Source organism: Ovis aries, chromosome 12 (genome assembly GCF_016772045.2).
Source record: "Ovis aries strain OAR_USU_Benz2616 breed Rambouillet chromosome 12, ARS-UI_Ramb_v3.0, whole genome shotgun sequence".
Taxonomy (NCBI): Eukaryota; Metazoa; Chordata; class Mammalia; order Artiodactyla; family Bovidae; genus Ovis; species Ovis aries.
The window spans coordinates 22,544,771-22,563,252 of NC_056065.1; the positions used below are offsets into that span (position 1 = coordinate 22,544,771).

At 42.4% G+C, this 18,482-nt stretch overlaps 1 pseudogene; it reads left to right on the forward strand.

The window, feature by feature from the left end:
- The first annotated feature begins 16,482 nt into the window (after positions 1-16,482).
- LOC101104329 (small ribosomal subunit protein uS13-like) lies at positions 16,483-16,948 on the forward strand (annotated as a pseudogene).
- The last annotated feature ends 1,534 nt before the right edge of the window (positions 16,949-18,482 follow it).

The window sequence follows — 18,482 nt, forward strand, 5'->3', positions numbered from 1 at the left end:
TGCAAAAAAAGTGGGCTTTTTTTGCAAAATGTCAGGCTGACTCTAAAATGCATACAGCAATACTAAGGGCCTAGAAAAGCTAAAATGACTTCAAAAAAGAACAAAGTGGGAGGACTGATACTACCTTAGTTCCAGACTCATTGTAAACCTATAAAACAATGTGGTATTGATATAAACATAAATTTAAAATCAACAAAATAGTCCAGAAACGAACCCATCAATATGTGGACAAATGCTTTTTGACAAAAGTGCAAAAGCACTTTTTAATGGAGAAAAAATAGTCTTTTCAGCAAATGGTTCTGAAACAGTTGACAGTTTATATGTTAAAGAATTGAGCTTTGATCCATACCACAAACAAAAAGTGATTCAAAATGAGTCATACACTGAAGGATAAACCTAAAACTCTACAACTTCTATAAGAAAACATAAGAGAAAACCTGACTTTGGATTGGACCTGAAAGTAAATTGATAAATCCAATTTCATCAAAACTTTAAACGTTATTCTCTATGGAACACACTGATAAAGAATTAAAAGATAAACCACAGAAATGGAAAAAATATATACAATCATAAATCTGATAAGCAGCTAGTTATCGGGAAATTAAAAAAAAACTTTGAAAAACAAAAGTTTTTAATAAACAAAAGTTTTTAATAGGTACTTTACTTTATATAAGAAGATATATGATGGCAAATATGCACATGAAAAGATGCTCATCCTCATTAGTCATGAGCAAAAAATTAATTAATTAGATATTATCACACACCTACTGCTGCTGCTGCTGCTAAGTCACTTCAGTCATGTCTGACTCTGTGCAACCCCATAGACGGCAGCCCACCAGGCTCCCCCATCCCTGGGATTCTCCAGGCAAGAACACTGGAGTGGGTTGCCATTTCCTTCTCCAATGCATGAAAGTGAAAAGTGAAAGTGAAGTCACTCAGTCATATCCAACTCCTAGCGACCCCATGGACTGCAGCCTACCAGGCCCCTCCATCCATGGGATTTTCCAGACAAGAGTACTGGAGTGGGCTGCCATCGCCTTCTCTGATCACACACCTACTAGAATGTCTACAATTAAAAATATTGACCATACCAAGTGTTGAAGAAGATGTGGAAGAGTTAGAACTCTCACACACTACTCATTAGAATTTAGAATGTAAAAATAGTTCAGAAAATAATTTGGCAGTTTCTTAAAATGTCAAATATACACCTACCATAATATCCAATCATTCTATTCCTGGATATTTACCCAAGAGGAAAGAAGACATATATCTATGCAAAGAATTATACATGTATGGTCATAACAGCTTTATTTGCAAGAGCCAAAAAGTCAGAAACAACATAAACATATATCAACAAGTGAATAGATAAGCAAGCTAAGATATAGCCATACAACAAGGGACAACTGCTTGACAAGGGACAACTCATCAATAACAAGGAATAAAAAGATATGAACTATTGATACAACACATGGGCTTCCAGGAGGTTCAGTGGTAAAGAATCTGCCTGCCAGTATGGGAGATGTAAGAGACCTGGGTTCAATTCCTGGGTCAGGAAGATCCCCTGGAGAAGGAAACAGTAACCCACTCCAGTATTCTTGCCTGAAAAATTCCATGGATAGAGGAGCCTGTTGGGCTAACAGTCCACTGAATTTCAAAGAGTTGAACACAGCTGAGCACTCATGCAACATTGATACAACACAGAATGAACCTCAGAAGAATTATGCAGAGAGAAAGAAGTCAAACCAAAAAGAGTACCTACTGCATGATTTCATCTGTATAAACCTCTAGAAAATGCAAACTATATCTATAGTGACAGAAACAACAATGGTTGCTTGTGGAGTAGGGCAGAGGACAGGGTCCAGGGAGGAGTGGTAAGGAGATGATTAGGTAAGGCAGGAATTGGGGGTGGGGAGTATATAGGTATATTATCTCAATTGTAGTAATAGTTTCTTGCCTTCATGGGTATATACACACATCAAAACTGAAAAATTACACACTGCTATGGAGCAAGCAGGCTCCATAGCTCACTGATTAGAGTGTTGGTCTTGTAAACTAGGGGTTGTGAGTTCAGTCCTGTCTGGGACCTCTTACTCATTCCTGCTGTTTGGTTTCCCTTGTGGCTGAGAAGGTAAAGAATCTGCCTGCAGTGGGGAAGACCTGAGTTCGATCCCTGGGTTGGAAAGATTCCTTGGAGAAAGAAATGGCTGCCTACTCCAGTATTCTTGCCCGGAGAATTCCATGGACGGAGGAGCCTGGTGGGCTGGCTACAGGTCCATGGGTTGACAAAGAGTCAGACATGACTGAGAGACTTTCACTTTCACTTATATAAAATAGATTAAAAAACAAGGACTTACTGCATAGCAAAGGGAACAATATTCAATATCTTGTAACAACTTATAATGGAAAAGAATCTGAAAATAATATATATAACAAAATTTTTAAAAGTAAAACCATTAAACTTCAGGTTATTCATTGTTAAACCTTTAAAAAAAACTTAAAATTATACATATTAAATATATACAGTTTATTGTATGACAATCGTTCTGTAACCAGGCTGTTAAAATTTATGAGTGACTTATGCTAGTAAGTGATGGAGTTGAGATTTGATCTGAGGGCTTCTGGCTCCAGAGTCCACATTCTTAACAGTCTTAAGCCACTCAGCAGAGTTACTCAGTATACAGCAAAGTGTGGCTGTTACTGTTATTATTGTTATTTTTATCCAGTCCTAAACTTCTCCTTTAGAGATACTGGTACTGGCCCCATAGAAGCCAAAGGACTTGTCAATGTTCCTTGACACATAAGCACCAAACTTGAGACTATCCCCTATGCTGTGACTCCCATGCCAAAGCCCCAGTCCCTTCCTCTCTGCCATGAAGTCCCTGCCAGAATCAGCAGACAGGGGTGGTGCAGTAAGAAAGCACCACTTCAAACCCTGGCAGCACCAGCTGAGTGACTTTGGTGTGCTTATGTGAATTCTTAGTTTTCTCATTAGTATATGGGAAATGCCCTGATGATAAGTTATAAGATCACTTGAGCATAATTTGACCCTGGGGCATAGAAGATCACCAAAAAGGAGTAGAAGACATTAAAAGGAGAGATAAAGAACCCTCAAGGACCAGCGTTACCACTTCAGGGCTTGACTCGGCCTGCACTCTGTGTTGCAGCAATGAGGGGCTATGACTGCTTGTCTACCTGTCCAAATACACTTCTGGAATCTCACCAAGGTGCTTAGAAATGTGATGCTCCAGTCGTTCCAGATTTCACACTGACTACCCAGGAGTGGACCCACCATAGAAAGCCTTTGGGACTTCAGGGAGACAATATTTTCATAATAAGATCCAGGCTTTAGGTCTTTAACAACATTAAAGGAGGAGAAAGCCTTTCTGGCATCTCAAGGACTCTCCTCTCCCCTCACTTGTGTTCTTTTCATTTTTATGACTTACGCAGTTCTACAAATGGAGATAGTAGAAGAGGTCTCTATTATGCTCTCTCCCAAATCTGTAGGATGCTCTCCCCTCCCCCACTACCCCTCCCCTCCGCCGCATACACACATAGAAAGAGCACTATTGCAGTAGCTTTCTATTTTAGCTTGGAGCTCTCTCTTTTGAACATCTTAAGACATGAATTCAAGTGCAAACCACTTGTTGGAGAGGGAATCCCAAGAAAAACTGCCAAGGGTATGGGGAAGTAAGATGACGAAAGGAAGAATAGACAGCCAATAATAAGTTTGTTATCAAACCAAACACCACTGTGGATAAATGGAGCTTAATCCTGCTGATGTCTCTAAGAGTTAATGTAGAAAATGAATCTCAGGGTTATGTCACCTGAGTAGGGAAGGATCCAAGGCATTTATATACCAACTCCCATCAGTTACTGATTGAGTGGATGCTGCCTTGGACAAGCTTAGTCCAGAGGAGGAGACAGAATTTTAAACAGTACAAACTCCCTGATAGTTGCTATATGTCTTATTCAACTTTGAAGCTCAGCCTAACCTAAGACAGTTTCCTAGCACTGACAGCCTCCTATGCTAAGCCAAGCAGGAGGTTAGTGCGAAACTTCAGCATCCCAAGACAGACTTCAAACAAAGAAATGCAGATGTTGGCATTTGGAAATTGACCAGCAGGCACTGAAGAGGTCAGAGCGAGGGAGGGATGCCAACAGTCGCTTTCCTCAGGTAGTACAGCATCATTTAGCAAGCACCGACATGACATATCCAGAGCAGCATGCTCACCAAATATTCAAGGGCTCACCCACATTTCCCAGCCATGGAATCAAAAGACGGAACAGAGGTGATAGGCATCATTTCCAGGCAAACACCAGTCAATGTACAACCCTTCCACCCTCTCTTCCCCTAGAGCCACAACCATCAGATAGCTACAGAATGCAGCCACATTGTATCATCGTGTTCCGCTGGGAAAGGAACTGATCTGGAAAGCTGCAAGACCCACAGCCAACTTTGTGGAAAAGAGAAATAAACCTATACATGTTCAGCCACTGAGATTTCCAGATTTGTCTGTTACTGCAGCACAGCTTAACTTAACCTGTCTGATAGGTAAGATCTTTGGTTCTTCTGAGCTCAATTTTCATGTTCTTTCAAATAGTTACAAGTAATTCAACATATAATTACTACATCCCAAACAACATCTTTGGAACCGGAATACAGCAGTGAATGAAAGGACATAAAAATGCCTACCTTGGGCAGCAATGGAGATGCAGACATAGAAGAAAGACTTGTGGACACGGGAGTGGGAACGGAAGGAGAGGGTGGGATGGATGGAGAGAATAGCATGGAAGCATACACATTACCATATGTAAAATAGAGAGCCAGTGGGAATTTGCTATATGACTCAGGGAACTCAAATCAGGGCTCTGTAACAACATAAAGTGGTGGGAAGGGCTGGGAGGTGGGCCAGAGGTTCAAGAAGGAGGGCACGTATGTGCACCTACGCCTGATTCATGTTGATGTATGGCAGAAATCAATACAACATTGTAAAGCAATTATCCTTCAATTAAAAATAAATACTTTTTTTTTTTTAATGCCTGTCTCTGTGGGTCATAACACACACTTTTGGGAAGTAACCATCACCATGAAGGGGGAAAGTTTGTTTCTCTTCACAGCTTGTAAGAAGCCAATGGGAAATAAGCTTGCTACAGGGAAAGCTCTTCTGGTATTTGGAGGGGAGGCAGTCAGTCAGTTGATATATGTGAGGTGAGAGAAAAGGAAAGAACTGTCAATGCAAGTTTCTCTTGGCACATCATTTCAATATGTGTTGAATACCCACTTTGGACCAGGCTTTACACTAGATGACAGAGATCAGAAGGTAAATTAGAATTCTGCTGTACTTCACATGCCAACTCTACTGAGCCGAGCGAAATGGAAACTAAATATAAATTCCTTTATGGTTGGTCTGTGTCTTATCTAACTCGGAATCTCAGCCTGACACAGATGCCCGTAAGTGTTTATAAAATGTACTAATAATTGCACATAATTGTTTCACACCATCTGAAATGAAAAATATATATTTAAAAGGAACAAATCAATCTGTCACCCTACACGTGTTCACCCTCAGCAACTAGGGTTTTGCATGTGTGCCAAAGGAAGAGACCAGAGCTATGACCTCCTGTATCACTCCCAGAGTGGACGTACACAGCTCTGCAATCAGCAGTCAACTGAAAGATTGGGCTCTGGGGAGATGAGCATCAAAGGCCTAACAGCTGCTCAGAGCTCAACTTGAACTTGAGAGCTGCATAGAAGAATCTATAAAATAGAATGTTAGCCCTAGGGACTAAAATTCAGTCATCAACCTTCCATTTGAAGCATGTCCAGTCTACACAGATCCCTGAAAACCCCTGCTGTCTATTTCAAGGACTTGTGAGCATTTCAAGAAACTCTCATATTGCCCTCCATTTTTTAAAAAAATATTTTGGTCATGTGGGATCTTACTTCCCTGACCAGGGATCGAACCTAGCAGCATTGGCAGCATGGAGTCTTAACCACTGGACCACCATTGAAGACCCTACCTTTTTTTTTTTTTTTTTTTCGAAGTGAAGGCATGCTGTGCATCCAGAAAAGGAATCAAACTGGTACATTTATTATGTCTTGAGGTCTCTGGTTAGTATACTCTCACCTCCAGCGCTGTTCTCAGCCATCCATATGCTTCTATCCTGCTGGGACTCTTGATTCCTGTGATAAGTAAGCAGAGCCTAGGAAAAGTCCTTGGCAGAGTCTGTTTGGAGGAAACTGACAAACTAAGACATCCTTCATAAATGACTACAGTCAAAATAAATCCAACATGTAGAAATGTATAAACATTTACACTTACATGACCTAGAGCAAGGTCGTTCTTACCCAGAAAACAGGGCACCTTCAGCCTCTTCACTTTTCCAGGTAATATTAGATGTTTGGGAAATCACTGCTTTGACAGTCACCCACCCAAGGGTCTCTGGAGAAGGCAGAGCACTAATTCCCCCAATAGGACCCACCCCTTCACCCAATGGGTCTGTAGTGTGTCCCCTCTGTCTACCCACACTGCACTCACTGGCTCTGATTTCATAATGACCATTCCGTTGCTGGTAGATTAGCACTAATTAAAATACAGAATATCTGAAAGGTACCAGCCCCTTTTATCCCCTGGCAAATTCCACTTACTTAGCTCACAGCTTTGTCTGGCCAGCAAAGAGCTCTGTGAAATCTAATCCACTATGATGCTAGTCATCACTTTCTTTTAGATATATAGCCTACACTGTGTCTTACCCCAACAGTTGGAAATGATATTAAATGACCCTCTGATAAGCATCAGAAACCAGTTGCTTCTCACTACTAATCATCTATTTTTGGAACTAACTGCAAAGCCAGCATATGCTCAGTCATAGCTCAGACTCTTTCAAACAATGTCTGCTGATCTTTCATCTCTCCCCATTGCTTGATTTGCTTTCTTGTCCATCCTCTCCCCTACCCATCACTTTAGCCCTAAGGAAAAAAACACGAGATTGTTTTTCTTTTTTCCACCCCCTCCCCACCCCAAATCTCACCCCTGTAGAACAGCAAACCACATCTTACCTATGTGGAATGCAGAAGAAATGTTTTCCTTTTGATACTAAAGAGTCCTCCCACCATTTAAGTAAACACTGGCCACACCACAGAGCTGGTATGTTATTGCAAAGCGCAAGAGAGCAGAGCTTTTTTTCAGAGTTGTGTCAAAAGGAACCTCAGGCTTTGGCCTCAACTCCAGGAAAGAGATGAAAACATCATGCACGTGTCAGAATGCCAACTGCGACTGCATGCACGGATTGCTATGGTGTCGGAGGACATGATGGAACAACAGGATCCTCTTTACAAATAGCTTGTGGGATTCCTTCTCCTCCTCCCAAGCAGGAACCAGGCAGAGATCAAACACTGTGTTCTGGGAGGTTCCACTCCATCAACAACGGGCTGACTTTTGAACGGTGTTGTCAACAGGGCATCTTCACAGTCCAGTGCTTCAGGAATTACTAAACAAAAGGCAGAGGGCCAGACTATGCCACAGGGACCAGCCAAGCTCGTATCTTTCCCAAATTCTTAGAGTTGTGACATTCTCAACCAGGATATGAAACAAAAAAGTGGAACCAGGGAACATTGAAATGATTCTTTTCAGCACACCTGCATTTCAATATGGACAAATTATGATTATTTAAGATGAAGCTTCAACATTCAGAAATGCATCACTGAGCTAATGTGGTTCATTCCAAGGCTTCAGAGAGGGAATGTAGCAAGCTGCTCCTATTCTGTGTTTGATTTGCCTAATGGTAATAGGAGAGTCATTTCAATTCTCTTTCTCCATTTTCCCACCCCTTAAAAAAGAAACAATTTCAATTCTTCAATAGACCATCTAAGAGGACTAAGAAATAATAAGGTCCCCATGTGAAAAGTCCCCCAGTATAGCCATAAGGAGTGAGCCAATTATAAATAAAAACACTCCAACCAAGGTTTCCATCTTTCTCTTGATTCTGAGTATGTGGTTACTTTTGTCCATGGCATCCTAGGGCAAGTTAATTTTATTAAGAACATTTTTAGAAAGCTAGAATGTCAGAAGTTGACACTGCTCTCTTTCCAGCCCTCTATTCTTGGTAACATCATGAAATATCGCCTGGCCCCAAAAGTGAGTTGCACCTTTTTTCAATCTAACAGCCATTCTGTGGATAGCATTTGTTTTCCGTTGCTGCCAAGGAGACAATCTGGCTCTCATTTCCTTTGAAGAAGAGCCCATTATGATGAGTCAGGTCTACAGTGGGAATAATTAGGTCAAATAAATGAGCCCTTCCAGCTGCCTGTGGTATCACTCAACACCCCCATGTTGCAGATAAAGGGGACAACACTGGAGCAAAAGCAGAGTTTATCTCTTGTGAGTTCCCCGTATCTCTGGCCCAGGGGATGTTATCAAAATGTACACAAGGTAATCACGGCTCCTCTCTTTGCGTCTGGAGAAGTCAAAACTGGTCCATAGAATTGTATGGTGGTCCCAATGCCTGTCCATTCTGCGAAAGACAGCTCCTGTCCCAGCTGGCAGGCTCAAGACAGCCTCTGCCTTGTGTCATATTTGCCCCGTGATCTCCCAGTCACCTTATCCTGGGCTGTCATGTCCACTGGCAAGAGAAAGAGGAAATTCAAGGATGTGGGAGTCATATGCTAGCTCTCATTACTACGCAATCGATGCTGATATCTGCGGCTCATCCTTCAAGTGAGACTCTCCGGTAGTTTGTTCAACATCTCATACGCACAGGAGGAGACTAGGGTCAAATGAGAGATGCCAACCTGCTACCCAGATTGAAGAGCTCCCCTCCCCTGCAGGAAGTGGGGGATGCAGAGAGAAACAATTCTAAAATAAGCTAGCCTTTCTTTCAAGAGTCTCATTACTCCGAAAAAGAATCTTCAGTTTTGTTTCTTTCTAATCTTTTTTTTTTCTACTTTATTAAAGCATTCAGAAATTACTATAACATCAGTTCAGTTAGTTCAGTCGCTCAGTCGTTTCCGACTCTTTGCGACCCCGTGAATCACAGCACACCAGGCCTCCCTGTCCATCACCAACTCCCAGAGTTCACTCAGACTCACGTCCATCGAGTCAGCGATGCCATCCAGCCATCACATCCTCGGTCATCCCCTTCTCTTCCTGCCCCCAATCCCTCCCAGCATCAGAGTCTTTTCCAATGAGTCAACACTTCGCATGAGGTGGCCAAAGTACTGGAGTTTCAGCTTCAGCATCATTCCTTCCAAAGAAATCCCAGGGCTGATCTCCTTCAGAATGGACTGGTTGGATCTCCTTGCAGTCCAAGGGACTCGCAAGAGTCTTCTCCAACACTACACTTCAAAAGCTAAGAGCTCTCAAAAGTCACAACATCAACTTAGGATTTCATCCCTGATGTTGACATGGGTCATGGACCTCATCCAAGGGCTAAAGACGCATCTCATGACCAAACCAGATGCTCATTCCAAACAATATGCTGTCTTAAAGATGCTTCCACTCACTTGTTAAACCTAAACCACCATCTGAAGGCTCTCATGCAAGTGGATTCTCTTGAGCTGTAGTTGCTTTGTTTCCCCCAAGGGTTCCATTGGTTTGGGTTATTCCAGCAGCACAGGAAATAAGAAATCTCCTATCTTTTAAAAATTAAAACTTAGAGGAATTTGGCTTACATTGAAGTAATAGGTAGGAACCAAAACACTGTTCACCAGTCCTTCCTTCAAGCTGTACACAGTAATTGCCACATCTCACACTTGATGCCTGAGTAGAACTTTAGGAAGGAGGGAACAACCATGAACCTCAAAAATTAGCACATTTTCAATGATTCTGGGGTAATAAACTGTCAAACAAAATTTATCAAAAAATGTCTTTCATATACTCATTAATTAAAATATTTATTATGTGGGCTTCCCTGGTGGCTCAGACAGTAAAGAATTGCCTACAGTGCAGGAGACCTAGGTTCGATCCCTAGGTTAGGAAGATCCCCTGGAGAAGGGAATGGCAACCTACTTGCCTGGGAATTCCATGGACAGAGGAGGCTGGTAGGCAATGGTCCATGGAGTCCCAAAGAGTTGGACATGCCTGAGGGACTAACATTTGAATCCACTATATTATTTATTATATATTTAATTTATTAATTATGGCTAACTCAATCATTATCTATTTCTATCATTATCATATCTATTTCTGACATTGAAGTTATTAATTATATTCATGAATTAATTACTGAGTAACTGCGAGACACGAGGCACTTTTCTTTCCCTGCTCCACCTCAGATGTGCACACCAGCCCAGCTGTCCATCTGTTGTACAGTAAACCCTGAATCCAGGCAGCATCTTCTCCTCAGGCACCAGGATAATTCACAAGTATGAGAGGTGAGGAAGGTTTGCCTTGGGAGACACAATGTAAAATGGCAATGCTGACAGACGGTACAGCTCCTTCACGAATGCCCCCCCAGTTCTGATTTCCTCCAACATTGCCTGCGGGTTTACCCAGGGAAAAGGACATCATAGCCCCAAACTAAGAGCAATTAAAATTTTTAATATCTTTACAGCCTTAAAACAATTTTATTCGCTCGTCTTACTCTAACCTAACTTCCTCTCCTAGGATGTGCCCTCTCCTAAGCTGTAAGAAATGCGGACATCATCACACCTTCGACTTGTGATTCCAGCACTTCCATTTCATGAGCAAAGCACAACTGTTCCCAAATGAAGCCGTATTTCACCTCCCCCAGGAGGCTGGATCCAAGCATAGTACACATTGAGAAGAGTGAATAGATGTGGGGAAGGAAGGTGGGAAGATCCCTTCACTGGGGCAGAGAAATGACTTCAGGTCCCCTGCCCCCTGTGGAGGAACACCACTAGATTGGCTCTGACAGCCAGTGCTGGAGAAACAGCTTGTTTCTCACGCGCACTAAGTTCAGCACGTGTTTTGGGTGAAGGGTGGGAGTGGATATATCGCTCATGCCTGCAGTCACTGAAGCCCAGTGCTGTGCTCGGTAAGGCAAGGATGCGGAAGCCAAGGTCTAGCAGGACCTATTAATTCATATGAGTGTTGACCTAGTTGGCTGGACTGGAAATGAATTCACAGCAGAGTGGCCTCATGGCCCCTGCTGTTATAATCAGGGTGAGAACCTCAAAGAGTTTTAAGCTGAAACTCCAATACTTTGGCCACCTGATGCAAAGAATTGACTCATTTGAAAAGACCCTGATGCTGGGAAAGACCAAAGGCAGAAGGAAGAGGGGACGACAGAGGATGAGATGGTTGGATGGCATCACTGACTCGATGGACATGAGTTTGAGTCAACTCAGGGAGTTGGTGATGGACAGGGACGCCTGGCATGCTGCAGTCCATAGGGTCGCAAAGAGTCAGATACGACTAAGTGACTGAATTGAACTGAATATAAATGGAACAAAATTTTAAGATACAATTTTCTCCTCTTATTCCCCTATTCTGCATCTTTAATCTGTGATTGAAAGGATATGAAGATCTTGGGTGTACCACCAGTACAGAAGAGAAGAAGGAAAATCCTGTGATATGAAATATTCTTGAGTGAGAAAAGGGATCAGAGAGATCTGGAAAAACCACTACAGCCATTTTGCCCTTTTCTTCATTTCTCTCATGCTCTCTCCAGAAGTTCTCCCCAGGACAAAGTAAACAAGGTGGTGGTTGGGAGCGCATGTTTTTACTGGCATGGAAAGGAAAAGAAAGATGTCAAAAGAAAGCAGAATGAACCCCCCTTTCCGCCTGAAGTAGGACAAGACCCGTGGCCACCATCACTTGCCCTGAAGCACCAGTTGGGGTGGAGCTGGGTGTTGCTAACAAGGTCTCAGCAGTTCCCCTGTTTGCAGGATCTGAAACTCCTTTGCCTGACAATGGATGGATAAGTTCTCTTTTGTGAGACAAGAATGGGTGACCTTTTCCCCCTGAATTCCCATCATAGGGGCTAGGGAAGAGAGCTTAGGATCCCTTCTCTTGGCCTTCACACCGTGGGAAAGAGGACCCAAAGTTTAAATGCTTGAAAAATGCCCTGGAACAGCTTTGAAAATCATTCAGCGTGAGCGATTGCCCCCTGATCAAATGTCTAAGTTGTATCGCGACAGGAATGCCTCTCGGGTCGCTGACCCAGCCCCAGACACAGAGCCTGTTCCCTTTGTCAGCAGATTGATGCCGCTTGTCTCCTTTCTGAAACCACTTTCTAAAGAATTAGCTGGTGAAGTCAGTTTCCTAGGAGAACCCATCATGTGTCCCCAGCAGATATTTCCCCTCCTTGCAACCCATTAGGTAAATTTAAAGCACAATTTAGTCCACAAATTAGGCCACTCCCACCCCCATCTACAACTCACCACTTAAATCATGCTATTTTGTCAATGGGTTTGAAGCCAAGCTTTCAAATCAGAGTCCTCCAACCATGAGTCTATAACTCATGAGAACAATCACCGAACAACTGTCTCTTCAGTTTCTCCCATCTGGTATCTGCTCCCTTGTGAATGGGGTACCCACCAGCAGGAAGGGTTTGAGTTAAGGTGAGTTAAGTCTTGAAAAGAAGGAGGTAAGGAAAGAGCGGCAAAATCAAACCATCCCAGGAGCCAGGGGTTGGTGGAGAGTTTGAAACCCTTCAAGCAGCTCTTTCTGATCTGTCTTGATTTCTCCCACCTCTCCAGTTTTCTGTACCTGCCCCCTTAGAAGCTATGCCCTGCCACTCATCAATCAATAGCTAGGAACTTTATTTTTGTTGTTGTTTTTTATTGGAATATAATTGCTTTACAATTTGTGTTGGTTTCTTCTATACAACTGTGTGACTCAGCTACATGTATGCATATATCCCCTCCTCCTTGAGCCTCCCTCCCTGCCCCCGTGCCACCCCTCCTGGTCATCACAGAGCACCAGGCTCATCCTCCTGTGCTACACTGCAACAGCTGGGAACTTTAGGAAAGTGTCAGTTCCGCATCAGAAGCAGAACAAAACCTATTTTGATTCTGTTGGCATCCACTTCACTGAATGAGGGATCATAACAGCACAGTCTAATAGAAAAAGCAGGGAGTTCAGAGACAGGCAAGTCACACTCCACATTTCACCTCTGCCCCTTTGGTCAGTGTGATCAAGGCAAGTTCATCTCTGAGTCTCTGTTTTCTCCTCAGTAACACTGGAATCATTATACTTACCTCATATGACTCAAGTAAGAATAAAAATTTAAAAAAAGAATGAAATGATGACAGGAGTTTAACACACTGGGGACAGTGTCATAAAAAAACAACACCTACTTCCCTTCATTCTAGCTGAGACATCGTCTTTAACCAGTTCTGACATTTTGATATATCTTGGTTTCTTTATTTATAACAATTGGCAAACTATGTCAATAGCCAGTCCAGTTACTCATAGTGGTTGTAATATTTATGCACCAAACACCAAAACAATAATACATCAAATGATAAAGGCAAGTATTTCCAACAAAAGGGGAAAAGAAAAGGCTGGAAACAGATGAGAAGTAAACTCACAACTTTAGTAGCACATTCTCTCAGAGAAAGGAGTTTTACTGTATCTTAATATGTCATTTTAACATCCAGTGTAACATTACAGAAGCACATTTTATTGAATTATTGAATCTCAGGGCCATTAAGTCCAAATCCTTATCTGATACCTGAACACCATTTAAAAGGCCTTTTACTTTTAATTTACTTTTTAGTGCACTTTTTTAGAAAGGTTATTTAAGGATTCCCTGTGATACACAAAATGGCCACAACCAAAAATAAGAGGTTAGAAGTGATAAAGAGAGGTCATCTTAAGAGAATCCATCCTCTTCATTCTTATGTACTGAGCTGTAGCAGGGTACACACCCTATAACTCTTCCAAAGAAATGAGTTAGAGGAAACTTACAAACCTAACTCTACTGGTTGCTCCCTGGGGGGCCTGGGCTTCCCTGGTGGCTCAGATGGTAAGGAGTCTGCCTGCAATGCAGGAGACCTGGGTTCGATCCCTGGATCAGAAAGAAAGAGATGACAGAAAGAAAGAAATGGCAACCCACTCCAGTATTCTTGCCTGGAAAATTCCTTTGACAGAGGAGCCTGGTGGACAATACCCCATGGGGTCAAAGAGTCAGACTTGGCTAAGTGACTAACACCCACACACCCGAGGGGCTTGAGGCAACTGAGGACAGATTATGTAATGAAAGGCAAAATTCACTTTTCTAGTTTCTCTAGTATTCCTCAAAGTGTGGTGCACAGCCCCAGAGACACCTAAATGCTCTAGGGAAGGTGGGGTGATGATGGTGGATATTGAAACTAGGGCTTTGGGACTTCCCTGGTGGTCCAGTGGTTAAGAACCTGTCTGCCAGTGCAGGGGACACGGTTCGATCCCTGGTCTAGAAGACTGCCCCACTTTGTGGGGCAGCTAAGCCGGCATACCACAACCACTGAGCCTGCACACCACAGCTAAAACCCATGCAGCCAAAGAAGGAAAGAAAGAAGAAAAGCAGAAAATGGAACTCCATCCCAGAGCTCCTGAACAGAATCTTTGAAGATGGTACTGCTGTTGGCATTTTTCACAAAAATTTGCATTTCTTATAAATTCTGAGTATGAAACCATATTTGTAATATGTGAAAGAACGTGAAAAGGCAAAACAGTTTACTCATCATTAAAAACAGGCAAATAAATTATACATTAATGCAGAGAAAGAGGAAGAGCAGAAAGCTAGACATCTTAATATGCTTATGTGTGAACACGATTCATTTAGAAAACATCTATGTAACTTGTTCTCAGCTCAACTGTACCTGGGAGAATCTCACTAGAAACATTACCCAGGCTTCTAAAATGACTCTCAAAGTTTAGTCATATTTAAAATAGAAGGGTAGAAGAAGAGAAGATTCATTTGCCTTAATGTATTACTCAAACACTCAATATTACATTTTTCTTAAGAATCAAAACAGGAAGTTCTTTAGAGAAAGAAAACTCAGTGGAAAAAAAGCAATTTCGTTTTGTTGGGTATGACCAACAAAATTCTAGAAACCTGGTTAAGTTGCATTCAGTCACATGAGGATAAATTCTTCAGAAAGATTCTCAGGAGAATTGTTTAACTTAACATTATAAACAAACAAAAAAAAAATTCTTAAATTTCCAAGAATAAGAAACAGCACCTTCTTCCAGTTCATCGAGAGACATGGAAAGTGTGACTAATATTTACCAAAGGCTAAGTTCCTCCTAGTCATTCTATTATAACTAAAGCTCCTAAGAATCTAACTGTAAAATCTTATCACAAGTTAAAATATTTTGAAATAAAAAGAGCAAACCTGTAATAGAGAAAAAAGTCAAACTCATGAAATAGAGTCTGTAATTTCACCTTGGTCATGAGACCATGTAACCTGATACTTATCGACATTCTCCTTCCACTTTCCTTATTTCCATATCTTCTTATTCATAAATAGGCAGATATTAATAGATGCATGCTAAGTCACTTCAGTCATGTCCCACTCTTTGCGACCCTATGGACTGTAGCCCACCAGGCTCCTCTGCCCATGGGATTCTCCAGGCAAGAGCCCTGGAGTGCCCTCCTCCAGAGGATCTTCCTGACCCAGGGACTGAACTTGCATCTCTTACACATCCTGCATTGGCAGACGAGTTCTTTACCACAGGTGCCACCCGGGAAGCCAAATATTAATAGATAGATGTTAACAGATAGATAGATAGATAGATAGATAGATAAGAGGTAGGGAGAGATAATCACATGAATCAGACTGAAGAGACTGTGTAAAATAATGAGATAAAGGTTAAAGATATACTAAGCATTACAAGATTCTTAAAAATTAACTATAATGCTAACTGGGGTGATCAAAGATTTCATAAAAATTTTAAAGAGTCCTGATAAGAAGTGTGGAGTTCAATAAACAGGGATAAATAAGAACAGACATAACAAAAAAGCAAGAATATGAGCAAAAACATGAAGGTCAAAAATGAAGGTCAAAATTAGAGAAGGGCATGGCTCTCTTGCTGCTTTTTCTCCACGTATGTTACCAATCTCCATGTCTTATCTATGAGACTCCTTCAGTGTATCTTCCATCTTTGCTTTATATTCGATTCCCTTTACCATTTTCCCCATGAGGACCTTCAGTGCTTTTCTCCATCTAGGCTATCATGAAGAGCTTCCACTCATTTTTCCTCTTTGGGTTAATTCATGTACTCCTTTGTTAAACACAGATGGCAAACATGATTGAGTCCCCAATCCCTACCGAATGAAACCCTAAATCTCTACCCTAATATTTAATGTCCCAATTCATCATCCTACTTTGGGGTTTCAAAATTTCTCTTAATGCAGATACACAAAGGTCAAGGAACAAGCGAAGAAGTCAAGTCACAAGAGGACTGAGAACCAACTAGAAAGTCATGTGTGACCTTGGAGAGTCCAGTCTCAACAGAGTGATGGGACGGAACCCCAGTGAGTGTGAAAAAGCTAAGCATAGAGGGGAGCTGAAGAGGTCCTCCATTGGGGCCTCCGCCATGTCTCTAGTAATCCCTGAGAAGTTATAGCAGGTTTTGTGAGTCCTCAAGACCAGCATCAATGGGCGGTGGGAAACTGCCCTTGTCATCACTCCAGTGAAAGGCGTGGAGCACAGATGCGCTCATGCGGTGTTGAGGAAAGCAGACATCAAGCTCACCATGAGGGCGGGAGAGTTCACAGAGAATGGGGGTTGGGGGGACGTGTGATCACCACCACGTAGAATCTACAGCAATACGAGATGCCAGACTGCTTCTTATGGACAGAAGGATGTGAAGGATAGAAAATACAGTCAAGTCCTGGCCAACAGTCTAGACAACAAGCTCTGTGAAGACCTGGAGCAACCGAAGAAGATTTGGGCCCACAGAGGGCTTCCTGCTTCTGGGGACCTCGTGTCTGAGGCTGACACACCAGGACCACGGAATGCTGTGGCAGCACCGTGGATGTGTCCAAGAAGAAATAAATGTGTGGCCTTTGTCTGTTAAAACGGCAGGGAGTGGGGAGCTGAAGAGCTGACAGTAGCTAGTGGACATAATTTAAGGGGGAAATTAGCCCCAGAGGGGGATATAGGCTATTACAGTAGGGGAGTCAGAAGTAACAAGGAGTGGCTTCTTGCTGGAGTTAGTAGTAGAAGATGGTGGTGATTGTGTTTCTGTGAGTGCTGGGCTGGATCAGAAGAGAGGAGATAGAGTCTCTGTGTCCCTTATCCAAAATTACAGCAAAGAGAGGTGCTCACCCACAACCAGGGGAAAACGAGGAACAAGTCAAAGGCTCTCACCAAGCCAACCATCTGTACAGAAATCTTGAAAACATTTTTAGGAACCTCAGCTTTGAGTAGAAAATTCATTTCAGCATATTTTTGGAAAGGAGGAGGCAGTATTAATTAAATATAAACTTATTTGCATATTTGTTTATTCCCCCAACTCGTCCCAGAAAGAATCTAAGGCAGCCACAAAGCACGATGTGCTGGATAAAAGCCACCACATCCTGGATATGAGCTAAACTCCCTTGGCCACCAGTCCTATAAGACCCAAGCAAATAGATCATAAACAAAGAGCTCAAAGCGCCAAGCTTTCAAACAGAAAGAAATAAAACTAGGAAGGGCCATGATGAGAAGGGGCAGTTCCCCCAGGTGTACCTGAGTGCTGAGCTGCTTCCCACCACATCAAAAGCAATGGCACAGCCCCTAATTCCAATTGCTGAAACATTTTAACAGCTGGGAATTAAAATAAGCTGTCAGCCAGCTCAAAAAGATTTTTTAATTCAAAATAAATCAGGCTAACAACCTGCAGATGTTTGGAAAGAAACTGGGTGACTCATTTTCAAAACCCAATTCCCTAACTTTGCCATTTCAGAGTTTCTGAATGGCTGCTACCTGCCCTTAGCTTCTAATTGGGAGACAAACTGTTATGCTGGCATTTTCAGACTTAACATTGGTCTCACATGTTGACACACATCATGGATTCTGTCTGGTCCATCAAACTAAGATTGGGAAGCAAGGGCAGAGAGCTGGTCAGATGATTGAATGTGTTGTGGAGCCCTTGGTCCTCCAGGGATCCCTCAGTCTTAAGAGTAGATGGAGATAAACCATTCTGCCGAAAAGTCTTTGCACCCAAGTCTGCGTGAGCTGTTTTATCGCATTTCTTAGAATAAGTAGGGATAATCTCAGTTATGGGTTGAACAAGACTAATAGAAACAAGGGGAGAAGAGGGGGGAATAAGACTGCAGGAAGAGTGACTAATATCACAGACCAAAGATAAATGGCCAAAGGCAAGTCAGCATCTCAGCATCCGGACCAAGGATGACCAGGAGAGGTGCACACATCAGTGGTCATCAGGGGAGGAAGAAGGATGAGGCTCCAGCTTCTCCACCTGAGAACCATCTAGGTCTGTTAGGGCTCAGCTTCTTTCCGCTGTGGAATATGAAACAGACTGTAATCATACATGTGGTGCTAAATCTGGGGAGCTGTTGGACATCAAAGTGCTGGAGTAGAGGTT